Here is a 22,933-nt window from a genome sequence, read left to right on the forward strand (position 1 = left end):
TTGACTGCCCTTGACCAGCACAAAAACATCCTGTGGCGTACTGCATTAGCATCAAATAGCCCCCGCGATATGCAACTTTTCAGGGAAGTTAGGAACCAATATACACAAGCAGTCAGGAAAGCAAAGGCAAACTTTTTCAAACAGAAATTTGCATCCTGTAGCACTAACTCCAAAAAGTTTTGGGACACTGTAAAGTCAATGGAGAATAAGAGTACTTCCTCCCAGTTGCCCACTGCACTGAGGCTAGGAAACACTATCACCACCGATAAATCTACAATAATCGAGAATTTCAACAAGCATTTTGCTACAGCTGGCCATGCTTTCCATCTGGCTACCACTACCCCGGCCACCAACTCTGCACCCTCCGCTGCAACTTGCCCATGCCCCCCCCGCTTCTCCTTCACACAAATTCAGACAGCAGACGTTTTGAAAGAGCTGCAAAATCTGGACCCCTACAAATCAGCTGGGCTAGACAATCTGGACCCTTTCTTTCTAAAACTAGCCGCCGAAATTGTCGCAACCCCTATTACTAGTCTGTTCAACCTCTCTTTCATAACGTCTGAGATCCCCAGAGATTGGAAAGCTGCCGCGGTCATCCCCCTCTTCAAAGGGGGTGACACTCTAGATCCAAACTGCTACAGACCCATATCCATCCTGCCCTGCCTTTCGAAAGTATTTGAAAGCCAAGTTAACAAACAGATCACCGACCATTTCGAATACCACCGTACCTTCTCCGCTATGCAATCCGGTTTCCGAGCTGGTCATGGGTGCACTTCAGCCACACTCAAGGTCCTAAACGATATTATAACCGCGATTGATAATAGACAGTACTGTGCAGCCGTCTTCATCGACCTGGCCAAGGCTTTCGACTCTGTCAACCACCGCATTCTTATTGGCAGACTAAATAGCCTTGGTTTCTCAAATGACTGCCTCGCCTGGTTCACCAACTACTTCTCAGATAGAGTTCAGTGTGTCAAATCGGAGGGCCTGTTGTCTGGACCTATGGCAGTCTCTATGGGGGTGCCACAGGGTTCAATTCTTGGGCCGACACTTTTCTCTGTGTATATCAATGATGTCGCTCTTGCTGCTGGTGACTCTCAGATCCACCTCTACGCAGACGACACCATTTTGTATACATCTGGCCCTTCATTGGACACTGTGTTAACAAACCTCCAAACGAGCTTCAATGCCATACAACACTCCTTCAGTAGCCTCCAACTGCTCTTAAACACTAGTAAAACTAAATGCATGCTTTTCAATCGAACGCTGCTGGCACCCGCCCACCCGACTAGAATCACCACTCTTGACGGGTCTGACCTAGAGTATGTGGACAACTACAAATACCTAGGTGTCTGGTTAAACTGTAAACTCTCCTTCCAGACTCACATAAAGAATCTCCAATCCAAAGTTAAATCTAGAATCGGCTTCCTATTTCGCAACAAAGCCTCCTTCACTCATGCTGCCAAACATGCCCTCGTAAAACTGACTATCCTACCGATCCTTGACTTCGGCGATGTCATTTACAAAATAGCCTCCAACACTCTACTCAGCAAATTGGATGTAGTCTATCACAGTGCCATCCGTTTTGTCTCCAAAGCCTCATACGCTACCCACCACTGTGACCTGTACGCTCTTGTTGGCTGGTCCTCACTACATGTTCGTCGTCAAACCCACTGGCTCCAGGCCATCTATAAATCACTGCTAGGCAAATCCCCGCCTTATCTTAGCTCATTGGTCACCATAGCAGCACCCACCCGTAGTCTGCGCTCCAGCAGGTATATCTCACTGGTCATTCCCAAAGCCAACACCTCCTTTGGCCGCCATTCCTTCCAGTTCTCTGCTGCCAATGACTGGAACGAATTGCAAAAATCTCTGAAGCTGGAGACTCTTATCTCCCTCACTAACTTTAAGCATCAGTTGTCAGAGCACCTTACCGATCACTGCACCTGTACACAGCCCATCTGAAATTAGCCCACCCAACTACCTCATCCCTATATTGTTATTTATTTTGCTCTTTTGCACCCCAGTATCTCTATTTGCACATAATCTCTTGCACATCTAGCATTCCAGTGTTAATACTATTGTAATTATTTTGCACTATAGCCTATTTATTGCCTTACCTCCATAACTTGCTACATTTGCACACACTGTATATATATTTTCTGTTGTATTTTTGACTTTATGTTTTTTACCCCATATGTAACTCTGTGTTGTTGTTTTTATCGCACTGCTTTGCTTTATCTTGGCCAGGTCGCAGTTGTAAATGAGAACTTGTTCTCAACTGGCTTACCTGGTTAAATAAAGGTGAAATAAAAAAAATAAAAAAAATAAAAAGTGGGCGGAGCAATAAAAGAACGGGAAAACTGAAGAGGACTACATAAGATGGAGGGAGACCTTAAGGATGTGTGCCCCTCTGCAGACTGGTATCGGCTTTGTTGAAAACTTTAATAAAGTCATTTCCCAGTATCCCCTGTGCATTTCTACCTGTGTTTTCTGTTTGTCTGTTGCCAGTTTGTCTTGTTTCGTCAAGCCTACCAGCGTGTTTTTCCCGTACTTCTATTCTCTCTAGTCCCTGTTTTCTAGTTCTCCCGGTTCTGACCTATTCTACCTGTCCTGACTCCGAGCATGCCTGCTCTCCTGGACATATCTGACTCTGACCTGGTTTACAAACCTCTGCCTGACCTGACCCTGAGCCTGCCTGCCGTTCTCTACCTTATTGACTCTGCCCTGCAATACTGACCTCTGCCTGCCCTTGACCTGTCGTTTGCCTGCCCACTGTTTTGTAATAAACATCTATGATTTGAACTGTTTGCATATGGGTCTTATCCTGATTCCTGATTGTACAAACTGGCTGACCCAGCAGACTCGGACAAGCTCTACGACGCCGTCTCCTCCCACTGAGCCACCATTGCAAGACACGAGGAGTTACTTCACAACCTTATGGAAGGATTCCAGACCTTGGCTGAACGCCACGGCTGTGCTTTCCATACATTGCCGGAGAAAGTCAGCGGATTGTCTATTAGGCAGCAGCCACTACTTTAATCCCCCAGACTCTCAGCAACCCCGCCACCAGCGGCACTTCCTCCCAGCCTACCACGGTGTCCCGAGAACCTTGCTTACCTCCGGAGCGCTATGCTGGAGATTCTGGAACCTGCCAAGCTTTTCTCTCCCAGTACTCCCTCATCTTCTGTTCCGGTTGCCCTCGCACGTCCTCAATTTCCACCTCGCCTCCAAGGAATCCCGGAAATCCCCGAAGTCTACACTTCCGAGTGAATCCGATGTCACCCGAGTTCTCTCAGAAATCACAGAGGGTTGCCGACTCACCTCCTCCGGAGCCTATGCAACTTGGCAGAGCTAGATTGTCTCCTGCCGAATGGTTACACAGACTGAACACATAGGGCTGTCATTATATGTCTACCTGTCCTGTAAAAAGACCCGGCTCATCAGGAGGTATGAGTATACTGGTGGCCATTACGGAGAATGTCCAGTCTCCCATTACTCGTACCCCCTCCATACCATCCTGCTGTGCGGTGACCGGTCCAAATCTCTCCCGGTACTCATTGACTCTGGGGCCGACAAGAGTTTTATGGACTCTACCCTGGTGTCAGAGTTGGGAATCCCCACTCAAACCCTCTCCATTCCCATGGACGTCGGAGCGCTGGATGAGCATTCTATTGGCAGAGTCACCCACAACATGGTTCCTATCAACCTGCGAGTGTCAGGCAACCACAGCGAGACGATCCAGTTTCTACTTATCGAATCCCCTCAGGTACCCATTGTGTTGGGGTTTTCATGGCTCCAAAGACACAATCCCCTTGTGGACTGGACTGTGGGTTCGATCAAGGTTTGGAGCGCATTCTGCCATGCTCAATGCCTGAAGTAGGCGCAGCCTGCCCCGGGACGTCTTCCTGCAGGCTTGGGTAAAGTCTCGGACCTCTTCGCCATTCCCGTGGAATACCAGGACGTCCGGGAGGTTTTCAGCAAGGCCCGTGCCACCTCACTTCCTCCGCATCGGCCCTATGACTGCGCCATTGACCTTCTCCCGGGCACTGCACCGCCTCAGGGGTTGCTCTATTCCCTGTCGGGTCCGGAGACCAAGGCGATGGAAACGTACATTGAGGACTCCCTGGCTGCAGGGTGTATCCGTCCTTCTGCCTCCCCCGCCGGCACAGGGTTCTTCTTTGTGGAGAAGAAGGACAAAACCTTGCGTCTGCGTATCGACTACCGGGGCCTGAATGACATCACGGTTAAAAACCATTACCCACTTCACCTCATCGCCTCGGCTTTTGAGTCTCTCCAGGGGGCTACCATCTTTTCCAAGTTGGACCTCCTGAACGCCTACCATCTGGTACGGATACGGGAAGGGGACAAGTAGAAGACATCCTTTAACACGGCTAGCAGGCACTACGAATACCTTGCTATGCAATTCCGACTGACCAACGCTCCTGCAGTGTTCCAGGCCCTGGTTAACAATGTTCTCCGTGACATGTTGAACCGGTTCGTGTTCGTCTACCTCAATGACATTCTTGTTTTTTCCCGCTTGGCTCAAGAACATGTCCTCCATGTTTTTCAGCACTCACCTCTCCCAAGGTCCCGTTCACGTGGTCTCCAGCTGCAGACCGGGCGTTCTTGGACCTCAAGCACCGATTCACAACCGCCCCCATCCTAATCCATCCGGATCAGTCCCGACAGTTCGTGTTGGAGGTCGACGCCTTGGACATCAGATTGGGGTCTGTCCTGTCCCAGCGTTCGGCCCAAGACCAAATGTTGCATCCCTGCACTTTCCTCTCCCATCGTCTCAACACCACTGAAAGGAATTACGACGCGGGTAACCGAGAACTCTTCACGGTTAAGATGGCATTAGAGGAGTGGAGGCACTGGTTAGAGAGGAATGAACACCCTTTCATAGTGTGGATGGATCACAAGAATCTGGAATATCTCCACACCGCGAAGCGCCTCAACTCCAGGCAATCTCGACAGGCCCTGCTATTCACTCGGTTCAACTTCACCATCTCCTTCAGCCCGGGATCCAAGAATGTGAAGCCGGATGAGCTTTCACGCCTCTATAGCCCCTCTGCTACACCAACGGACCCTGAGACCGCCCTACCCTAACTCTTGTCTCGCGGCTGCATTCGTCTGGGGTATAGGGAACCAGGTCCGTGAGGCGCAGTGTTCCCAGACGGGCCCCGGGGAGGGGGCCTGGTTACCCAGATGTTTGTCCCGGACTCTGCCTGTTCCCCAGTTCTGGAATGGGCTCATTCCTCCCGACTGGCCAGCCATCCTGGCTCCCGTCGGACCCTGACCTTTGCACGACTACTTTTTTGGTGGCCCACCTTGGTTCATGACGTCTCCATGTTCATCACTGCATGCACTGTGTGTACTCAGAATAAAATTCTAAGGCAAGCTCCGGCTGGCCTCCTTCAACCTCTTCCCGTTCCTCACCGCACCAGGTCCCATATATCCCTGGACTTCGTCAAGGGTCTCCCTCCATCAGATGGCAATACCACTATCCTCACGTTGGTGGATAGGTTTTCCAAAGCCGCCAACTTCATTCCCCTTCCCAAGTCACCCTCAGCCAAGGAAATGGCCCAGCTCATGGTGCAGCACGTCTTCCGGATCCATGGACCTCCGGTGGTCTCCGATCGCGGTCCTCTGTTTTCGTTCTGGTTCTGGAAGGCGTTCTGCACCCTCATTGGGGCATCGGCCAGCCTGTCCTCCGGTTTTCACCCCCAATCTAACGGCCAGTCGGAGGGAGCCAATCAGGACCTGGAGACGACTCTTCGTTGCCTCGTCTCCGCCAACCCCACCTCCTCGAGCCAGCAACTTGTGTGGGTGGAATATGCCCGCAACACCCTTCCCTGCTCAGTCACTGGTCTCTCGCCTTTCGGGTGTTCGATGGGATATCAGCCCACGCTCTTCCCTGAGCAAGAGGACAAGGTCAGCATACCCTCGGCCCAGATGTCCGTCCGCCACTGTCGCCGTACCTGGAAGAGAGCCCGGTATGCTCTTCTCAAGACCACTGTCGTATCGGGTGAATGGTGGCCATTATTGCTGTCAACAAAGAGTCCGCTCAAGCTGCACCGTGTTAGAGGCTTTTATTAAAATCACGAGGTTACAGCATAAGTTACAGACCCGCGGTGTCCGGAGAACGGCGTCTCAGATTGTCATGGCCGTTCCGCCCTTTCTGTAGTCTAGCCCCTATTTATAAACAATGCAAAAAGATGCTCCCTCTTCTGGCCAATCACCAGTCTCCCCTGTCTACAACACACTTCCTGTCTGTTGTATGTGGCGTTACACTAAAACATTCCCTTTTGATACTAACATAAACAAAATTCAATTTCTTCATGAAAAACATTTAACAAAGACATAATCTTCATATACGATATTCCCCCCTTCGAGACGAACTAAGTCTCGAAAACAAACAGAATAGGATTATGACCAGTAACAATTTATCTTATTGAGTATCTTTAACCTTAAACCAAAAACATTCTCCTCTAGAGTGTAAATACCTTTCTATGAAATATGAACAACTGTTTATGAAGTGTGAATACATTACTATCTTTATGAAGTGTGAATACATTACTATGAAATATGAACAAATCTCTATGGAGTGTAAGAGCGAAAACTGTCCGGCAACCTTCCATCCATCAATCAAGACAGTAAAATTCTCTCACGGTCCCTCTGCCCCAGGCAACCACCTCGGTACTCCAGATAACCTCATAAACAATGTAAATGCATTTGAAACTATGATGCAATTAAATACACATGTAAGCCCCTGCAAACAAAATCCTATCCAAAAACATCCACTTGTAAGGCTGGTCAACCCATTGGACCCTACAGTGAACCTCTCCCTGCCTAAATTCCCTGTCCCTAATCATTCACCGAAATAAACAAAAACATCTAAGATCCTCACATGTATTCAATAACATCAAACATCATTCTACAAAAATTAATACCTAAGAATATGACACAATTATGTATTACACATGTCTATATTTCATTGCAGACACTGGAATGTAGTCCACTACACTTCATCTCCCCGTAGTCTCCTCTTCCAATGGACTGTTGATGATGGAATCGGCCACACCCTCCTTGTTTCATCTCCTCCAGTCATATTGTTTCATATTGTCCCTTCATATTATCCTTGTTTGAGTCACATGTTCCCCCAAATGCTTCTGGAAGAAAAGAAAAGAAACGACCAAACAGTATCTTTTGCAAAACAACCCTTTCAAATTAAACATCAATATCCACTAAGAATATAAAAATGATATATAAATGATGTATGAATCACATTAACCTCTTCCCCCCTTGATTCATAAAATCATACCAACATCACCCTAATATTGAAAAAAATAAATGAAAAATCATCAAATAATCAAAAATGATATTTATCCATTCAGTTCCACTGGTCCATCTTCATCCAGATCAGGAACAGTCAACACCGGCATCTGAGTGTTGTCTCCAGGCATCACTCTCCAACCTATCTCAATATCATAGCTTTCTCAAAGGTCAGTAACAAATTACAAACATCACACACAGTGTTATCAAAGCTGCCATTAAAATGTAACCCATCACTGCCCCTACTGGCCTACCTGATCTTGCAACCAAGTCTTCTCAGATCTCCCAAACACATCCCTTATATTCTTCCATGCATATATAACCCTAGTGATAATATCTGAACTATCTGGACTCAAAGTATAACTAATATTATCAATATGATCTTCCCAAATGTTACACCATACCATGGAAAAAGTCCCCCCTTCTCCCTTAGATTTATCCTTCAATGATAGGCTTGAAGACTATGACATGTAGCCATGTCTCTTTTCATCCAATTTCAAATATAACTTCAGATTTCTGTGTCCGGTGATACCCCTCTTATAATGGTAGAAACCTCATATGGAAGCTTCAACGTTGACATATAACAACATCCTGTCTATCCATAGGGTAAGAATATATATACTTTATCACCACAAACCCTCCAAATATCTCTAAAATTCCCCATAGTCACATTGTCAGGCAAAAGCTAATATTTTAACCATCAAAGTCCTGCTGTTCTTACTACCTGGTACATAAAAAGTAACATATTTCTCATTACTACCCTTAAGGTCATGCATACTCAAAGTTATCATATAACATCACAATCTGATATTCCCACAAACATACCCCTTACCTCATATGTTTTATTAGAACAAACAACTTTTAGCCCTCACTGGTTTCACCTCCAATACTTCAGTTACGCTGTTACCTGATTTTTCTTTACCATCCAACAAATTCACACAAGTTAATTCACTTAACCCAATAACACCTAAACCTAGGCTTAAACAAATGTTTTGACAACGACATTTTTTTATCTGTTACTGATTATTGTTGCTGATACCACAGTCATGACAACGCATAAGATTGACACATACTTGATAGAGGTCGAGCGACCGTCTCTAACATGTTTGGTGCTGGAATTCTCACCAGACATGGACCCTCAAGATTCCTCACTGATATTACAGAATGAGCTAACCGCTGGAACCAAAGATTCCTACCTTCCCATCTCTAATTTTCACAACAGAAGAATCAAACTACATGCATATAGTTTCTCTCTTCCCTAACGAGCGGTACTGATCAGATACCTCTCCTTGTCTGTCATTAAAATCAAAGACCTCATCCTGTCCTCCATGATAGTATCCTTCACTATTTCAGATGAATCTATATTGTCTCTATTCTTCCTGAACTCCCTCAATGACTGTGGAGGCCACAACAGACCCCAACTCTTCCATTATAAGCGTTACTTTATGAATTACATAGCCTTTTAACCAATAATTCTTAACCAGAACAAATTCTAATGCTTGCACTAGATAAGTATACTTCTTCTCCATAATTATCTCTCCATGTGGGAGGAACGTCCCCATCCTAACCCTAATAAGTATTTTTCCCCTAAAATTGGCGCTGGAGCTATTGGTTCCCTTATAATCAAATGCGATATATTTATGGCTTTAATAACTATCAATGTTGAAAGAGTTAAATTGCTTCTCACTGTTGTTTTAATAGACTGAAGTGTTAATGTCCTTATTGTTACTTAATCCATTTTCCAAAGATTTGAAGTCTTTGCTTGTACTTCCATCTATCACCACTAGTGTCACTCTTTCCCAACTCTCAGTCCTATCTCTAATCCCTGACTTTCAAACTTTTGATTATAAAAAATACACCTATAATTACCTTGATCTCCCTGCTCTAAAGTGTCCTTCACCACTGTTCTCTCTCTCTTACTACTAACTTTTAAACTTAGCTTACTGTCTTAGAGTTCCTTCAACCTTAGTTCTCCTAACTTATTTTAATCTAATCTTTTCTCTCATAACCTTTAAAACTTTTTCCACTGATTTATTCACAAAATCCCTTTACCACCAAATTTTTAGAATACGTGATTGGGAAAGTCCCCACCTGCTTCTGACTTTTTCACACACAGACTTGACAAACGACTAAACACCTTTTAGCCTAGCCTGAAATCTCTTGGTGTAAGAATGTAACCCAGAATAACAGTCACCCCTTTTAACTTTTTTCAGACAGATTGTCTAATAGGCAGTCTAACAGATTATCATCCTTCCTATGATATTATCTTTTTAAGCAAACAGCCGTTTAGTGTACATCCTATTGTACAGTTCAATTTAAACAATGCATCTCTTCCCAACAATGCAATAGGTATATGCTCTAATATTAGTACCTTAAGAGTAATTAACTGTTTTACTACCTCAAATCCCTATCCTAATTAGTTAATTTTACATAGTGATATGTTTAACCTCTTTAGGCTGAACACAGATAAGTTTTTCCACTATTCACCATCACTTCTAATGGTCCTCTTTTTACTTCAATTGTTGGATATTTTCTCTTCTTCTCTAATCGATGCTCTCAGCTGACACCCCCCTTCCGGATCTTCTAGGCACTCTAGAATCTTTAGGGTTCACCTGGAGAACAGGTGATCTTGACTGGCCCCTGTATCTTCCTTAAAAATGTTCTCTGTGTTTCCTCCTGACTTGTTGCACTCACAGGTAAAGTAACCAACCTGTCCATAATTATAACAGTCTTCTGAAAGTTGCTGGAAGTGTAGCTGAAATCTTCCTCCTCCTTCTAAACCTTCTCGTCCTCTTCCTCTCCAATTCTGTGTCTGTCCAGAAACTGGCTGTGGATATGAAACATTTGGTACCCCCCTTGGCTGGTACAATTGCATTTGATCTTGTTCAGTTGAAGCTGTAACAGTGATTGTTGATTTGGTTCACTCTGATTCTTCATAACCAAAGCTTCTCTTCTCCTTCTTCTCCAGTTGTAAGTTGTATTTGATTGAGTTTTCAGAGAGTTTCTTGGTCCTGTTCCTTCTCGCCGTTGACATATCAGTATTCTTCAACCCTTATACTCTAAGTTCTGTCCTCGAAATATCATCTTCCATCATCTTCTTACTAGTGGCCTTTTCTTGACCTCAATCTTCTCTTCCAGACATCTCATTTTCTTCCTTCTGGAGTTTTGATTCTTCTTCATTGTCGTTTCTGCTTGCCCTCTATCTATTATTCGTTCATCTTTGATGCAACAATCACCCTCCTGGATGATCACTGGAAGCTGAGGATAAACATCCCTAAGCTCTACTTTTTAGCCTTATCTCTATAGCTTTGGTTATGTTATCGCTGGAATATTTTATCAATTTTTTGTTTGAGAATGAAGGGCAACTTTTGTTTCACTTGCCGGATAACCTCGCAATACTTTAGTTAAAGGGTCACTATTTTGTACTATATCAATCGGTGTAATCACCTTCATATAGCCTTGCTGTCCTTTCTCCCCATTGTAACTACTCTTTTATATTCCTTTATTATGAATTATCTTATTTTAGACTATATAGCCTATGGCTTCCCCCCTGTAATTATTAATATAAACCTAACAACTCCCAAATTTAAAATCATGAATAATTAAAACCAATTTTTATTCCTATATCCTATGTCACCAATTTATCAATTAGTGTTGGCTATCTTACCACAACCCATCAAATGCAAGTAAATGCAAGTCAGTCAACTTCAAAGCAATCCCAAAAACAAAGCCTGTAACCCCTTGCTCTATAACCCCTAATTATCTTAAATTTACAGAATAATGTCAGTCCTTGATTCCCAACACAACTCCAATCAAACCCCAGTGATGCACAGAGCCTCCAAAATGCAATTTTTAATGAAACATTTGCCAAGCCTATGCAAAATTGTCATAACATCACATATTTTGTAAGGGATGATTTTGTGAACTAGCCTGATATCTGATCCTCTGCCTCTGCCGCGTCACGTGATGTCACGTCAGCACTTCCTGTATCTCCTCTCTCCTGTCTCTCATATGACAAGGGAACAAAGACACAGAAACAGATTTTAGTAGTTAATGCAATCACTGAGTTATTTCAACCATATTCAATATTCCTTCGTTCACATTCGCTCTAAGACTTAACTCAGGAATAATTATCGATCGCTCAAAAACATTTTATTTAATTTTAATCCGTCATTTAATTTAATTCATTATAATCCGTCATCATATATCTAATTTATAAATTCAATAGGTCACAAAACAAGTTTCATCTTTAACCATCCGCCGTTTAAACTAGAATATTCGTGTCAAAATATATCTTCTCTTTGTTTCCCCGTCTGTGTCTATTTCTCCCCTACATTTACATTTACATTTTAGTCATTTAGCAGACGCTCTTAACCAGAGCGACTTACAGGAGCAATTAGGGTTAAGTGCCTTGCTCAAGGGCACATTAACGTCATTTAGCAGACGCTCTTAGCCAGAGCGACTCACAAATTGGTGCGTTCACCCTATAGCCAGTGGGATAACCACTTTACAATTTGGGGGGGGGGGGGGGTTAGAAGGAATACTTTATCCTATCCCAGGTATTCCTTAAAGAGGTGGGGTTTCAAATGTCTCCGGAAGGTGGTGAGTGACTCCGCTGTCCTGGCGTCGTGAGGGAGCTTGTTCCACCATTGGGGTGCCAGAGCAGCGAACAGTTTTGACTGGGCTGAGCGGGAGCTGTGCTTCCGCAGAGGAAGGGGAGCCAGCAGGCCAGAGGTGGATGAACGCAATGTCCTCGTTTGGGTGTAGGGACTGATCAGAGCCTGAAGGTACAGAGGTGCCGTTCCCCTCACTGCTCCATAGGCAAGCACCATGGTCTTGTAGCGGATGCGAGCTTCAACTGGAAGCCAGTGGAGTGTGCGGAGGAGGGGGGTGACGTGAGAGAACTTGGGAAGGTTGAACACCAGACGGGCTGCGGCATTCTGGATGAGTTGTAGGGGTTTAATGGCACAGGCAGGGAGCCCAGCCAACAGCGAGTTGCAGTAGTCCAGACGGGAGATGACAAGTGCCTGGACCAGGACCTGCGCCGCTTCCTGTGTAAGGCAGGGTCGCACTCTCCGAATGTTGTAGAGCATGAACCTGCAGGAGCGGGTCACCGCCTTGATGTTGGCGGAGAACGACAGGGTGTTGTCCAGGGTCACGCCTAGGCTCTTCGCACTCTGGGAGGAGGACACAGCGGAGTTGTCAACCGTGATGGCGAGATCATGGAACGGGCAGTCCTTCCCCGGGAGGAAGAGCAGCTCCGTCTTGCCAGGGTTCAGCTTGAGGTGGTGATCCGTCATCCATACTGATATGTCTGCCAGACATGCAGAGATGCGATTCGCCACCTGGTTATCAGAAGGGGGAAAGGAGAAGATTAGTTGTGTATCGTCAGCGTAGCAATGATAGGAGAGACCATGTGAGGATATGACAGAGCCAAGTGACTTGGTGTATAGGGAGAAAAGGAGAGGGCCCAGAACCGATCCCTGGGGGACACCAGTGGTGAGAGCACGTGGTGCGGAGACAGCTTCCCGCCACGCCACTTGGTAGGAGCGACCGGTCAGGTAGGACGCAATCCAGGAGTGAGCCGCGCCGGAGATGCCCATCTCGGAGAGGGTGGAGAGGAGGATCTGATGGTTCACAGTATCAAAGGCAGCAGACAGGTCTAGAAGGACAAGAGCAGAGGAGAGAGAGTTAGCTTTAGCAGTGCGGAGAGTCTCCGTGACACAGAGAAGAGCAGTCTCAGTTGAATGACCAGTCCTGAAACCTGATTGGTTTGGATCAAGAAGGTCATTCTGAGAGAGATAGCAAGAGAGTTGGCTAAAGACGGCACGCTCAATAGTTTTGGAAAGAAAAGAAAGAAGGGATACTGGTCTGTAGTTGTTGACATCAGTGGGGTCGAGTGTTGGTTTTTTGAGAAGGGGAGCAACTCTCGCTCTCTTGAAGACGGAAGGGACATGGCCAGCGGTCAAGGATGAGTTGATCAGCGAGGTGAGGTAGGGGAGAAGGTCACCGGAGATGGTCTGGAGAAGGGAGGAGGGGATGGGGTCAAGCGGGCAGGTTGTTGGGCGGCCTGCAGTCACAAGTCGCAGGATTTTATCTGGAGAGAGAGGGGAGAAAGAAGTCAAAGCATAGGGTAGGGCAGTGTGAGCAGGACCAGCAGTGTTATTAGACTTAACAAACGAGGATCGGATGTCGTCAACCTTCTTTTCAAAGTGGTTGACGAAGTCATCCACAGAGAGAGAGGAGGGGGGGGGGGGGGGGGGGGGAGGATTCAGGAGGGAGGAAAATGTGGCAAAGAGCTTCCTAGGGTTAGAGGCAGATGCTTGGAATTTAGAGTGGTAGAAGGTGGCCTTAGCAGCAGAAACAGATGAAGAAAATGTAGAGAGGAGGGAGTGAAAAGATGCCAGGTCGGTAGGGAGTTTAGTTTTCTTCCATTTCCGCTCCGCTGCCCGGAGCTCTGTTCTGTGAGCTCGCAGTGAGTCATCAAGCCACGGAGCTGGAGGGGAGGACCGAGCCGGCCGGGAGGATAGGGGACACAGAGAGTCAAAGGATGCAGAAAGGGAGGAGAGGAGGGTTGAGGAGGCAGAATCAGGAGATTGGAGGGAGAAGGATTGAGCAGAGGGAAGAGATGATAGGATGGAAGAGGAGAGAGTAGTGGGAGAGAGAGAGCGAAGGTTGCGGCGGCGCATTACCATCTGTGTAGGGGCAGAGTGAGTAGTGTGGGAGGAGAGCGAGAGAGAAAAGGAAACAAAGTAGTGGTCGGAGACTTGGAGGGGAGTTGCAGTGAGATTAGTAGAGGAGCAGCATCTAGTGAAGATGAGGTCAAGCGTATTGCCTGCCTTGTGAGTAGGGGGGGACGGTGAGAGGGTGAGGTCAAAAGAGGAGAGGAGTGGAAAGAAGGAGGCAGAGAGAAATGAGTCAAACGTGGACATAGGGAGGTTGAAATCCCCCAGAACTGTGAGGGGTGAGCCATCCTCAGGAAAGGAACTTATCAAGGCATCAAGCTCGTTGATGAACTCTCCAAGGGAACCTGGAGGGCGATAGATGACAAGGATATTAAGCTTAAATGGGCTAGTGACTGTGACAGCATGGAATTCAAATGAGGAGATAGACAGATGGGTTAGGGGAAAAATTGAGAATGTCCACTTGGGAGAGATGAGGATTCCTGTACCACCACCCCTCTGACCAGATGCTCTCGGGGTATGCGAGAACACATGGTCAGACGAGGAGAGAGCAGTAGGAGTAGCCGTGTTTTCAGTGGTGATCCATGTTTCCGTCAGCGCCAGGAAGTCGAGGGACTGGAGGTTGGCATAGGCTGGGATGAAGTCAGCTTTGTTGGCAGCAGAACGGCAGTTCCAGAGGCTGCCTGCGACCTGGAACTCCAGGTGAGGGGTGCGTGCAGGGACCACCAGGTTAGAGAGGCAGCAGCCGCGCGGTGTTGTGCGTTGTTTGTGTAGCCTGTGCAGAGAGGAGAGAACAGGGATAGGCAGAGGCATAGTTGACAGGCTGTAGCAAATGGCTACAAAAATGCAGAGGAGATCGGAATGAAATGAGCTAAGCATCTGGGAGAGGAGAGAGGGGGGCCTCCCTCACCAAAAACTTCTACCTCAGAAACTAAAATTGTTTCACTGAACCACCCGAACAAAAACTCTCCCAACTTCCACCTTTAGAAATCAGAATTGTTGTGAACCACAGTTGTTCAATGTTTAAAGGAATAGACTCAACCCACTTTATTCAGCTAGCCAACTATGACACCATAGCTGACTAGCATGCTAGCATCCAATAACACACAGTTTAACACACAGTTAAGCACCAATACTCACAACAAACCACCAATAGTGTGTTAACTAGCTAACCAGCATGCCAGCATCCAGTAACACACAGCCAAGCACAAACACTTGGTCACAGCAAACCACCAATAGTGTGATAACACACTAAACAGATCATTCGTGTCTGTGTCAAGTTCCTTTCATGACGCAGCAATGATTCAACGTTGGCTAGCTAGGACAAGTATATTGTAATTAGCTACTACCGTACCGTTCGCTGGTCGTGCTGGGTAGCTAGCAATGGCCACTGTGTTGGCTTTGTTTGAAGAACGGCTAGCTAGCTAGCTTCGTGCTACACCCGGCACACAATGGCTACTGTGTTGACTCTGACTCTGTTCGAAAAAACGGCTAATTAGCTCGCTTCGTGCTACAGCCGGCACGGCGGAAGACACTGCCAAGACACAGTAGCTACCCACGATACCTAGCTATGACGCCGTAGCTAACTAGCAAGCTAGCATCCATTAACACACAATTTAGCACCAATACTTGGTTACAACAAACTGCCAAGAGTGTGTTAGCACACTAAACAGATAATTCATGTCCGTGTCTAGTTCCTTACATAACGCAGAACGCAGCAAAAATTAGACGTTTGGCTAGCAGCACATTTAACAGTGGGAACAGCTAATCGTTACCAGTAGCTACCCGCTAGCTAGCTAGCCTCGTGCTTCGATACTAACCTACAATTACCTACGGAAACCTACAATAACAACAAAACTAGCCTATGATAAATACAATGCCTAACTACAACTAACTACCAACCTACGATCTAATACATGGTTAAGCTTTACTCAACACCATATGGGAAGCTCTCCACCGTTGCTAAACGTTGCTAATCGTTACCAGTAGCTACCCGCTAGCTAGCTAGCCTCGTGCTTCAATACTAGCCTACAATAACCTACGGAAACCTACAATAACAACAATACTAACCTATAATAAATACAATACCTAACTACAACTAACTACCAACCTACGATCTAATACATGGTTAAGCTATACTCAACACCAAATGAGAAGTTTGCTTACCTCCAGCTAGAGAGCTAGAGAAAAACACGTCCTCTCCCGACTGCTGCTCCCGACAGAGGGTAACCCCAGATGGGACCTATGACCTTTACCCACAATGCAGTGTTCGTAGTTTTAGCAAATAACCTCATGTCGTAGTTTTAGCCCCGTAAAATCAAGCGCATGCGCACATCCACTTAACCCCATGCTTACCACACCATAGAACGATAGCATTACGCTACAGCTTCACTATTTTATACCTTATACTCACACAATTACACATAACAGAGCTCACAAAACATATAACCTGACTTACACACACAGAGACAAGTTTAAGAGACTTTAATCCATCGCAATGGGGTCTCTAAGGATATCCGTTAGCATGTAGCACGCAACACAATTAGCATTTAGCCTTAGCATTTAGCCTTAGCCTTTGTGTACAATGTAGCCTGCAACACAACCCAGCATTTAGCATTAACATTAGCCTTAGCCTTTAGCTAACTGCGGCCTACCACACAAACAAACATCCTGCACTGCCCTATTTATTTTAACATATTTATCCTACCGTTTTTGCTACCGTGACTTAATGACCATTACACCGAGAAATCAAACCCAATCAAACCCCCCGTCGGACGAGAGTCGAGTCATAATCACAATCAGATAAATCCCATCAAACCGAGTTCTTTCAAACCCACCGAATGCACATTCTATCGTGTAAACGGATTTGCCGGCCCATCATTTTCTAAATGCCCCCCCCGGGGTCTTAAGCGGTACAGTGCCCTAATAAATGCGCATATCTGTTTTAATTGTACACCTTCAATACTTAATTCCTACCGTTTTATGCTCTAAAATTCCAATTATCTGCCGTTTCCAATGGAATAACATTTTAGGCAGCCTCCTAGTCGACAGCAACAACGCCACCCGAGGCACGGTCATATGGTACATCTCTCCAGTGTACACAAGTCGTATCCAATCTAACAAGCTCCAAAGCGGTAAGGAAAACTCACCCTTGTCTGGCCATGCTTCAAAGCGAGTTAGCCTGGCGACTGAATGAACCAAAGGAGAGGTGCAGACCAGCCCCACGTTGGGCGCCATTTGTCGTATCGGGTGAATGGTGGCCATTATTGCTGTCAACAAAGAGTCCGCTCAAGCTGCACCGTGTTAGAGGCTTTTATTAAAATGACGAGGTTACAGCATAAGTTACAGACCCGCGGTGTCCGGAGAACGGCGTCTCAGATTGTCATGGCCGTTCCGCCCTTTCTGTAGTCTAGCCCCTATTTATAAACAATGCAAAAAGATGCTCCCTCTTTTGGCCAATCACCAGTCTCCCCTGTCTACAACACACTTCCTGTCTGTTGTATGTGGCGTTACACTAAAACATTCCCTTTTGATACTAACATAAACAACATTCCATTTCTTCATGAAAAACATTTAACAAAGACATAATCTTCATATACGATACCACCTCCAGGAATGGATGACAGGCGGACCGCCATCGGACCCCGGCTCCCCATTGTCGTCTCGGGCAGAGGGTATGGCTGACCACTCGGGATCTGCCCCTCCGGGTGGAGTTCCGCAAACTTTCCCCCCGTTATATCGGCCCTTTCCCCATCTCTAAGATTCTTAGCCACTCTGCTGTTCGTCTCCTGTTGCCCCGCACCCTCCGTATACATCCCTCTTTTCATGTATCAAGGATTAAACCTCTGTCTCACAGCCCTCTGTCTCCTCTCTCCAGTAAACTAATGGACAACAACACTTAAGCTTCTACTTCCAGCTTATACAAACTATATACATTTTACGGACACAGTATATTTTACAATAGCTCTCTTTTGTTTGTTTTTAGTCCCATCCTTCAGCTACCCTCAACCCATCCTATTTATCTCTGAAGACCATCCAGTTTTGATTTATATTTGCTATATATTTTTCAACTCTGCTGTTTCATAAAGGTTCTGAACCTATATACAAAATCAGAACTGTTTGTGGTCGCCATTGAACATTCACGTGTCCTGGTCTCCGTCTGCCCAAAATAAATTATTAACCCGAGTGGAGAGTCAAAGGACAATTGTGGAGGAGTTCCCGGGGTTCAAACCAAATCTGTTAAAGTACAGGGCAGGGGAATTGATGAACAGTGGGGCATTTATCATATGTTACTGTTTAAGTACCTTAAGTTGGTTTCTGTAAACATTTACTTTGATTAAATTATGACACCTTTTATTATGTTTTTTAGAATATTTTTAGCAATTTTGAATGTATAGTTTCTTTATTGAATTTGATTGTTTCCGTAGGAGGGGCTATGGCAATTTATAGGCTGGGGTAGAGCTCGTCCCGGACCTGGAGTCGCGGGCAGACCATGATAAGCAGATTCCACTAGCTTCCATAGCCACCGAGTCAGATTCCACAGCCACAAAGTCAACATTTTATTTAAGGTTAGGCATAAGGTTAGCAGTGTGGTTAGGTTAGGGTTAAGGTTAGGTTTAAAATAGAATTTTAAGAACATCAATTGTAGAAATGGGCGGGGTTTATGACTTTGTGGCTATGGAAGCTAGTGACGACCATGAAATGCTGCATTCACGTGCTCATCAGAATTTCCTATTTCCTAGTTGTGGTGTCGGAAATACAACTTTGTTTCATTCATGTGCTTTTTAGTGATTTGGTCGGAACAATTCTTCAACTAATAAGAGTTTAGCTAGCTTACTTAACATTGACAATATGGTCAAACTAGCTACATTATACATATTGATGAGGCTGTAGTGGTCAAAAATGTATTTGTTGTCATCCTTTGGTTGAAAAGGTTAAAAGGTCAGTGGTGAAACTTCACAACTCAACAACTCGGGCAGCAACATTTTCTCAAATCCCCTTGTAATTCCGACTTGGAGGGTTTTTCATGTGAAAATTCCCAGTCAGGACTAGGAATTTCAAAGAAATCCGACAGCACGTGAACGCAGCAATGAACCTTTGATGCAGAAGCATGTAACGTTTAGAGCCCAAGACATATGGGCATCGACTGAAAACCAAGTTGCCGGAAGCTGGGGTGGCGGTTTGTGGGGCCCTTTAAAATCCTGAGGAGGTTGAATGAGGTTTGTTATAGGTTACAGCTCCCCCCGATTACCGTATTAACCCCTCGTTCCATGTGTCTCTCCTCAGGCCGGTGGTAGCTGGTCCGCTCCAGGAGTCCAAGGTGCGGGAGGTTCCTCCGCCCCCATTGGACATTGAGGGGGCACCGGCGTACTCGGTCCGTTCCATCATGGATTTGAGGCGTCGGGTTGGAGGCCTGCAGTATCTCGTGGAGTGGGAGGGGTACGGTCCGGAGGAACGGAGCTGGGTTCCCAGGAGGGACAGCCTCGATCCCTCCTTGTTAAGGGAGTTCCATCGTCGTCATCCGACTCGCCCTGCTCCGCGTCCTCCTGGCCGTCCCCGAGGCCGGTGTCGACGCACGGCTGGAGCCGCGCGTCAGGTGGGGGGTACTGTCACGGATACGGCCGAGGCTGCCTGTCAGAGTGCTGTGTGTGGATGAGTGAAAGGAATCAAGCGCAGGAACCAGGATGACTTCAACCGTCTTTAGTAATGTCCAACACATGAACAATGAGTCGCCAACCCAACCGGGTGGCGCAAACATTTACGCACAAACACAGTGCGTATAAACAAGAAAAGCGCACGCAGTGCGAACTCTCGAAAAAACAACAACGAGAGATACAAACTCCTCTGAGGCAGGCTGACAATAAACAATCACGCTTAACACCTGACCCAAACAAACGAAACTAAATAGGGAACATAATCAAACACAAACAAGGGACAGGTGTTACAAAGAGACAAAACCAAACGAACATGAAACATAGAACGGTGGCAGCTAGTACTCCGGAGACGACGACCGCCGAAGCCTGCCCGAACAAGGAAGAGGAGCAGCCTCGGGCGAAACCGTGACAGTACCCCCCCTTGACGCGCGGCTCCAGCCGTGCGCCGACCCGGGGCTCGGGGACGACCCGGACGACGCGGAGCAGGGCGCGCAGGATGACCCCGATGGAACTCGGTCAGCAGGGACTGGTCCAATATGTCCCTCCTTGGCACCCAGCACCGCTCCTCCGGGCCGTACCCCTCCCACTCCACGAGATATTGAAGACCCCCCATCCGACGTCTCGAATCAAGGATGGACCTCACGGTGTACGCCGGAGCCCCCTCGATGTCCAACGGGGCCGGAGGAGTCTCCTCTATCTCATACTCCTGGAGTGGACCAGCTACCACCGGCCTGAGGAGAGACACATGGAACGAGGGGTTAATATTCCTATAGTCAATAGGCAGTTCTAACCTGTAACACACCTCGTTCAACCTCCTCATGACTTTGAATGGCCCCACAAACCGCCGACCCAGCTTCCGGCAGGGCAGGCGGAGGGGCAGGTTTCTGGTCGAGAGCCAGACTCGATCTCCAGGTGCGTACACAGGCCCCTCACTGCGGTGGAGATCGGCGCTCGTTTTCTGCCGACGGATGGCCCGCTGCAGATGTACGTGGGCAGCGTTCCATGTTTCCTCCGAGCGCCGTACCCATTCATCCACCGCAGGGGCCTCGATCTGGCTCTCGTGCCAAGGTGCCAGAACCGGCTGGTACCCTAACACACACTGGAAAGGGGTTAGTTGGGTGGAGGAGTGGCGGAGAGAGTTCTGTGCCATTTCGGCCCTGGCAATAAGACCTCAGAAACCTACCCACCTCCTGGTTAACACGTTCAACCTGCCCATTACTCTCCGGGTGGTAACCCGAGGTAAGGCTTACCGAAACCCCCAACCGTTCCATAAACGCTCTCCACACTCTGGAGGTGAACTGGGGGCCTCGGTCCGACACTATATCCTCGGGTACCCCGTAATGCCGGAAGACATGGGTAAACAGAGCCTCAGCGGTCTGTAGGGCAGTGGGTAGACCCGGCATGGGAAGGAGACGACAGGCCTTCGAGAACCGATCCACAACGACCAGGATGGTAGTACTCCCCTGTGAGGGGGGAAGGTCGGTAACAAAATCCACCGAGAGGTGGGACCAGGGTCGTTGTGGAATAGGCAGGGGTTGTAGCTTACCCCTGGGCAAATGTCTGGGCGCCTTACACTGGGCACACACCGAACAGGAGGAGACATAAATCCTCACATCCCTAGCTAACGTTGGCCACCAGTACTTCGTGCTAAGGCAGTGCACTGTCCGGCCGATACCCGGATGGCCAGAGGAGGGGGACGTATGAGCCCAACAAATGAGGCGATCGCGTACCTCGAGCGGAACGTACGTCCGACCCACTGGACACTGTGGAGGACTAGGGTCGGTGCGTAACGCCCGCTCGATCTCGCCATCAACCTCCCACACCACCGGTGCAACCAGACAAGACTCTGGTAGTATGGGCGTGGGCTCAACGGACCTCTCCTCCGCGTCATACCGCCGAGACAGAGCATCTGCCTTCCCGTTCTGGGACCCAGGGATGTATGTGATTTTAAACACAAACCGGGCTAGAAACATAGTCCAGCGGGCCTGGCTAGGATTCAGTCTCCTAGCTGCCCGGATGTACTCCAGGTTACGATGGTCAGTTAGAATGAGGAAAGGGTGTTGAGCCCCCTCGAGCCAATGCCGCCACACCTTTAGGGCCTGTACCACGGCTAACAGCTCCCTGTCTCCTACGTCATAATTCCGCTCCGCCGGACTGAGCTTTTTAGAATAAAACGCACAGGGACGGAGTTTAGGTGGAGTGCCAGAACGTTGGGAAAGAACGGCCCCTATACCGGCCTCTGACGCGTCCACCTCTACCTGGAACGGTAAAGAGGGATCCGGATGCGCCAACACCGGCGCCGAGGTAAACAGGTCCTTCAGTCTCCCAAATGCCCTGTCCGCCTCAGCTGACCACCGCAAGCGCACCGGACCCCCCTTTAACAGAGACGTTATGGGAGCTGCCACCTGTCCAAAACCCCGGATAAACCTCCGGTAATAATTCGCAAAACCCAAGAACTGTTGCACCTCCTTCACAGTGGTTGGGGTCTGCCAATTACGCACAGCTGACACCCGGTCTACCTCCATCTTCACCCCTGACGCAGACAACTGGTAACCCAGAAAGGAGACCGACTTCTGAAAAAACAGACATTTCTCTGCCTTGACATATAGGTCATGCTCCAACAGCCTCCTCAATACTCGGCGCACCAGGGCTACATGCTCTGCTCGGGTAGGACTGTACACCAGAATGTCGTCGATGTACACGACTACTCCCTGTCCCTGCATGTCCCGGAAAATCTCATCGACGAAGGATTGGAAGACTGAGGGAGCATTCATTAACCCATATGGCATGACTAGATACTCGTAGTGTCCGGAAGTCGTGCTAAACGCTGTCTTCCATTCATCGCCCTCTCTAATGCGCACCAAGTTATATGCGCTCCTGAGATCCAATTTTGTAAAGAACTGCGCACCGTGCAGTGACTCCGTCATAGTCGCAATCAGAGGAAGTGGATAGCTGTACTTCACCGTAATCTGATTGAGACCGCGGTAATCAATACACGGGCGCAGACCTCCATCCTTTTTCTTCACAAAAAAGAAACTCGAGGAAGCGGGTGAAGTGGAGGCCCGTATGTATCCCTGTCTCAGAGACTCAGCGATGTACGTCTCCATTGCCTTCCTCTCCTCTTGAGACAAGGGATACACATGGCTCCGCGGGAGAGCTGCTCCTGACTGGAGATCTATCGCACAATCCCCCCGTCTATGAGGCGGCAGCTGCGCCGCCCTAGTCTTACTAAACACCAGTTTCAAATCCTCATACTCG

This window comes from Coregonus lavaretus (assembly GCF_964263955.1).
Source record: "Coregonus lavaretus genome assembly, contig: HAP1_SCAFFOLD_1224, whole genome shotgun sequence".
NCBI classification, from domain to species: Eukaryota; Metazoa; Chordata; class Actinopteri; order Salmoniformes; family Salmonidae; genus Coregonus; species Coregonus lavaretus.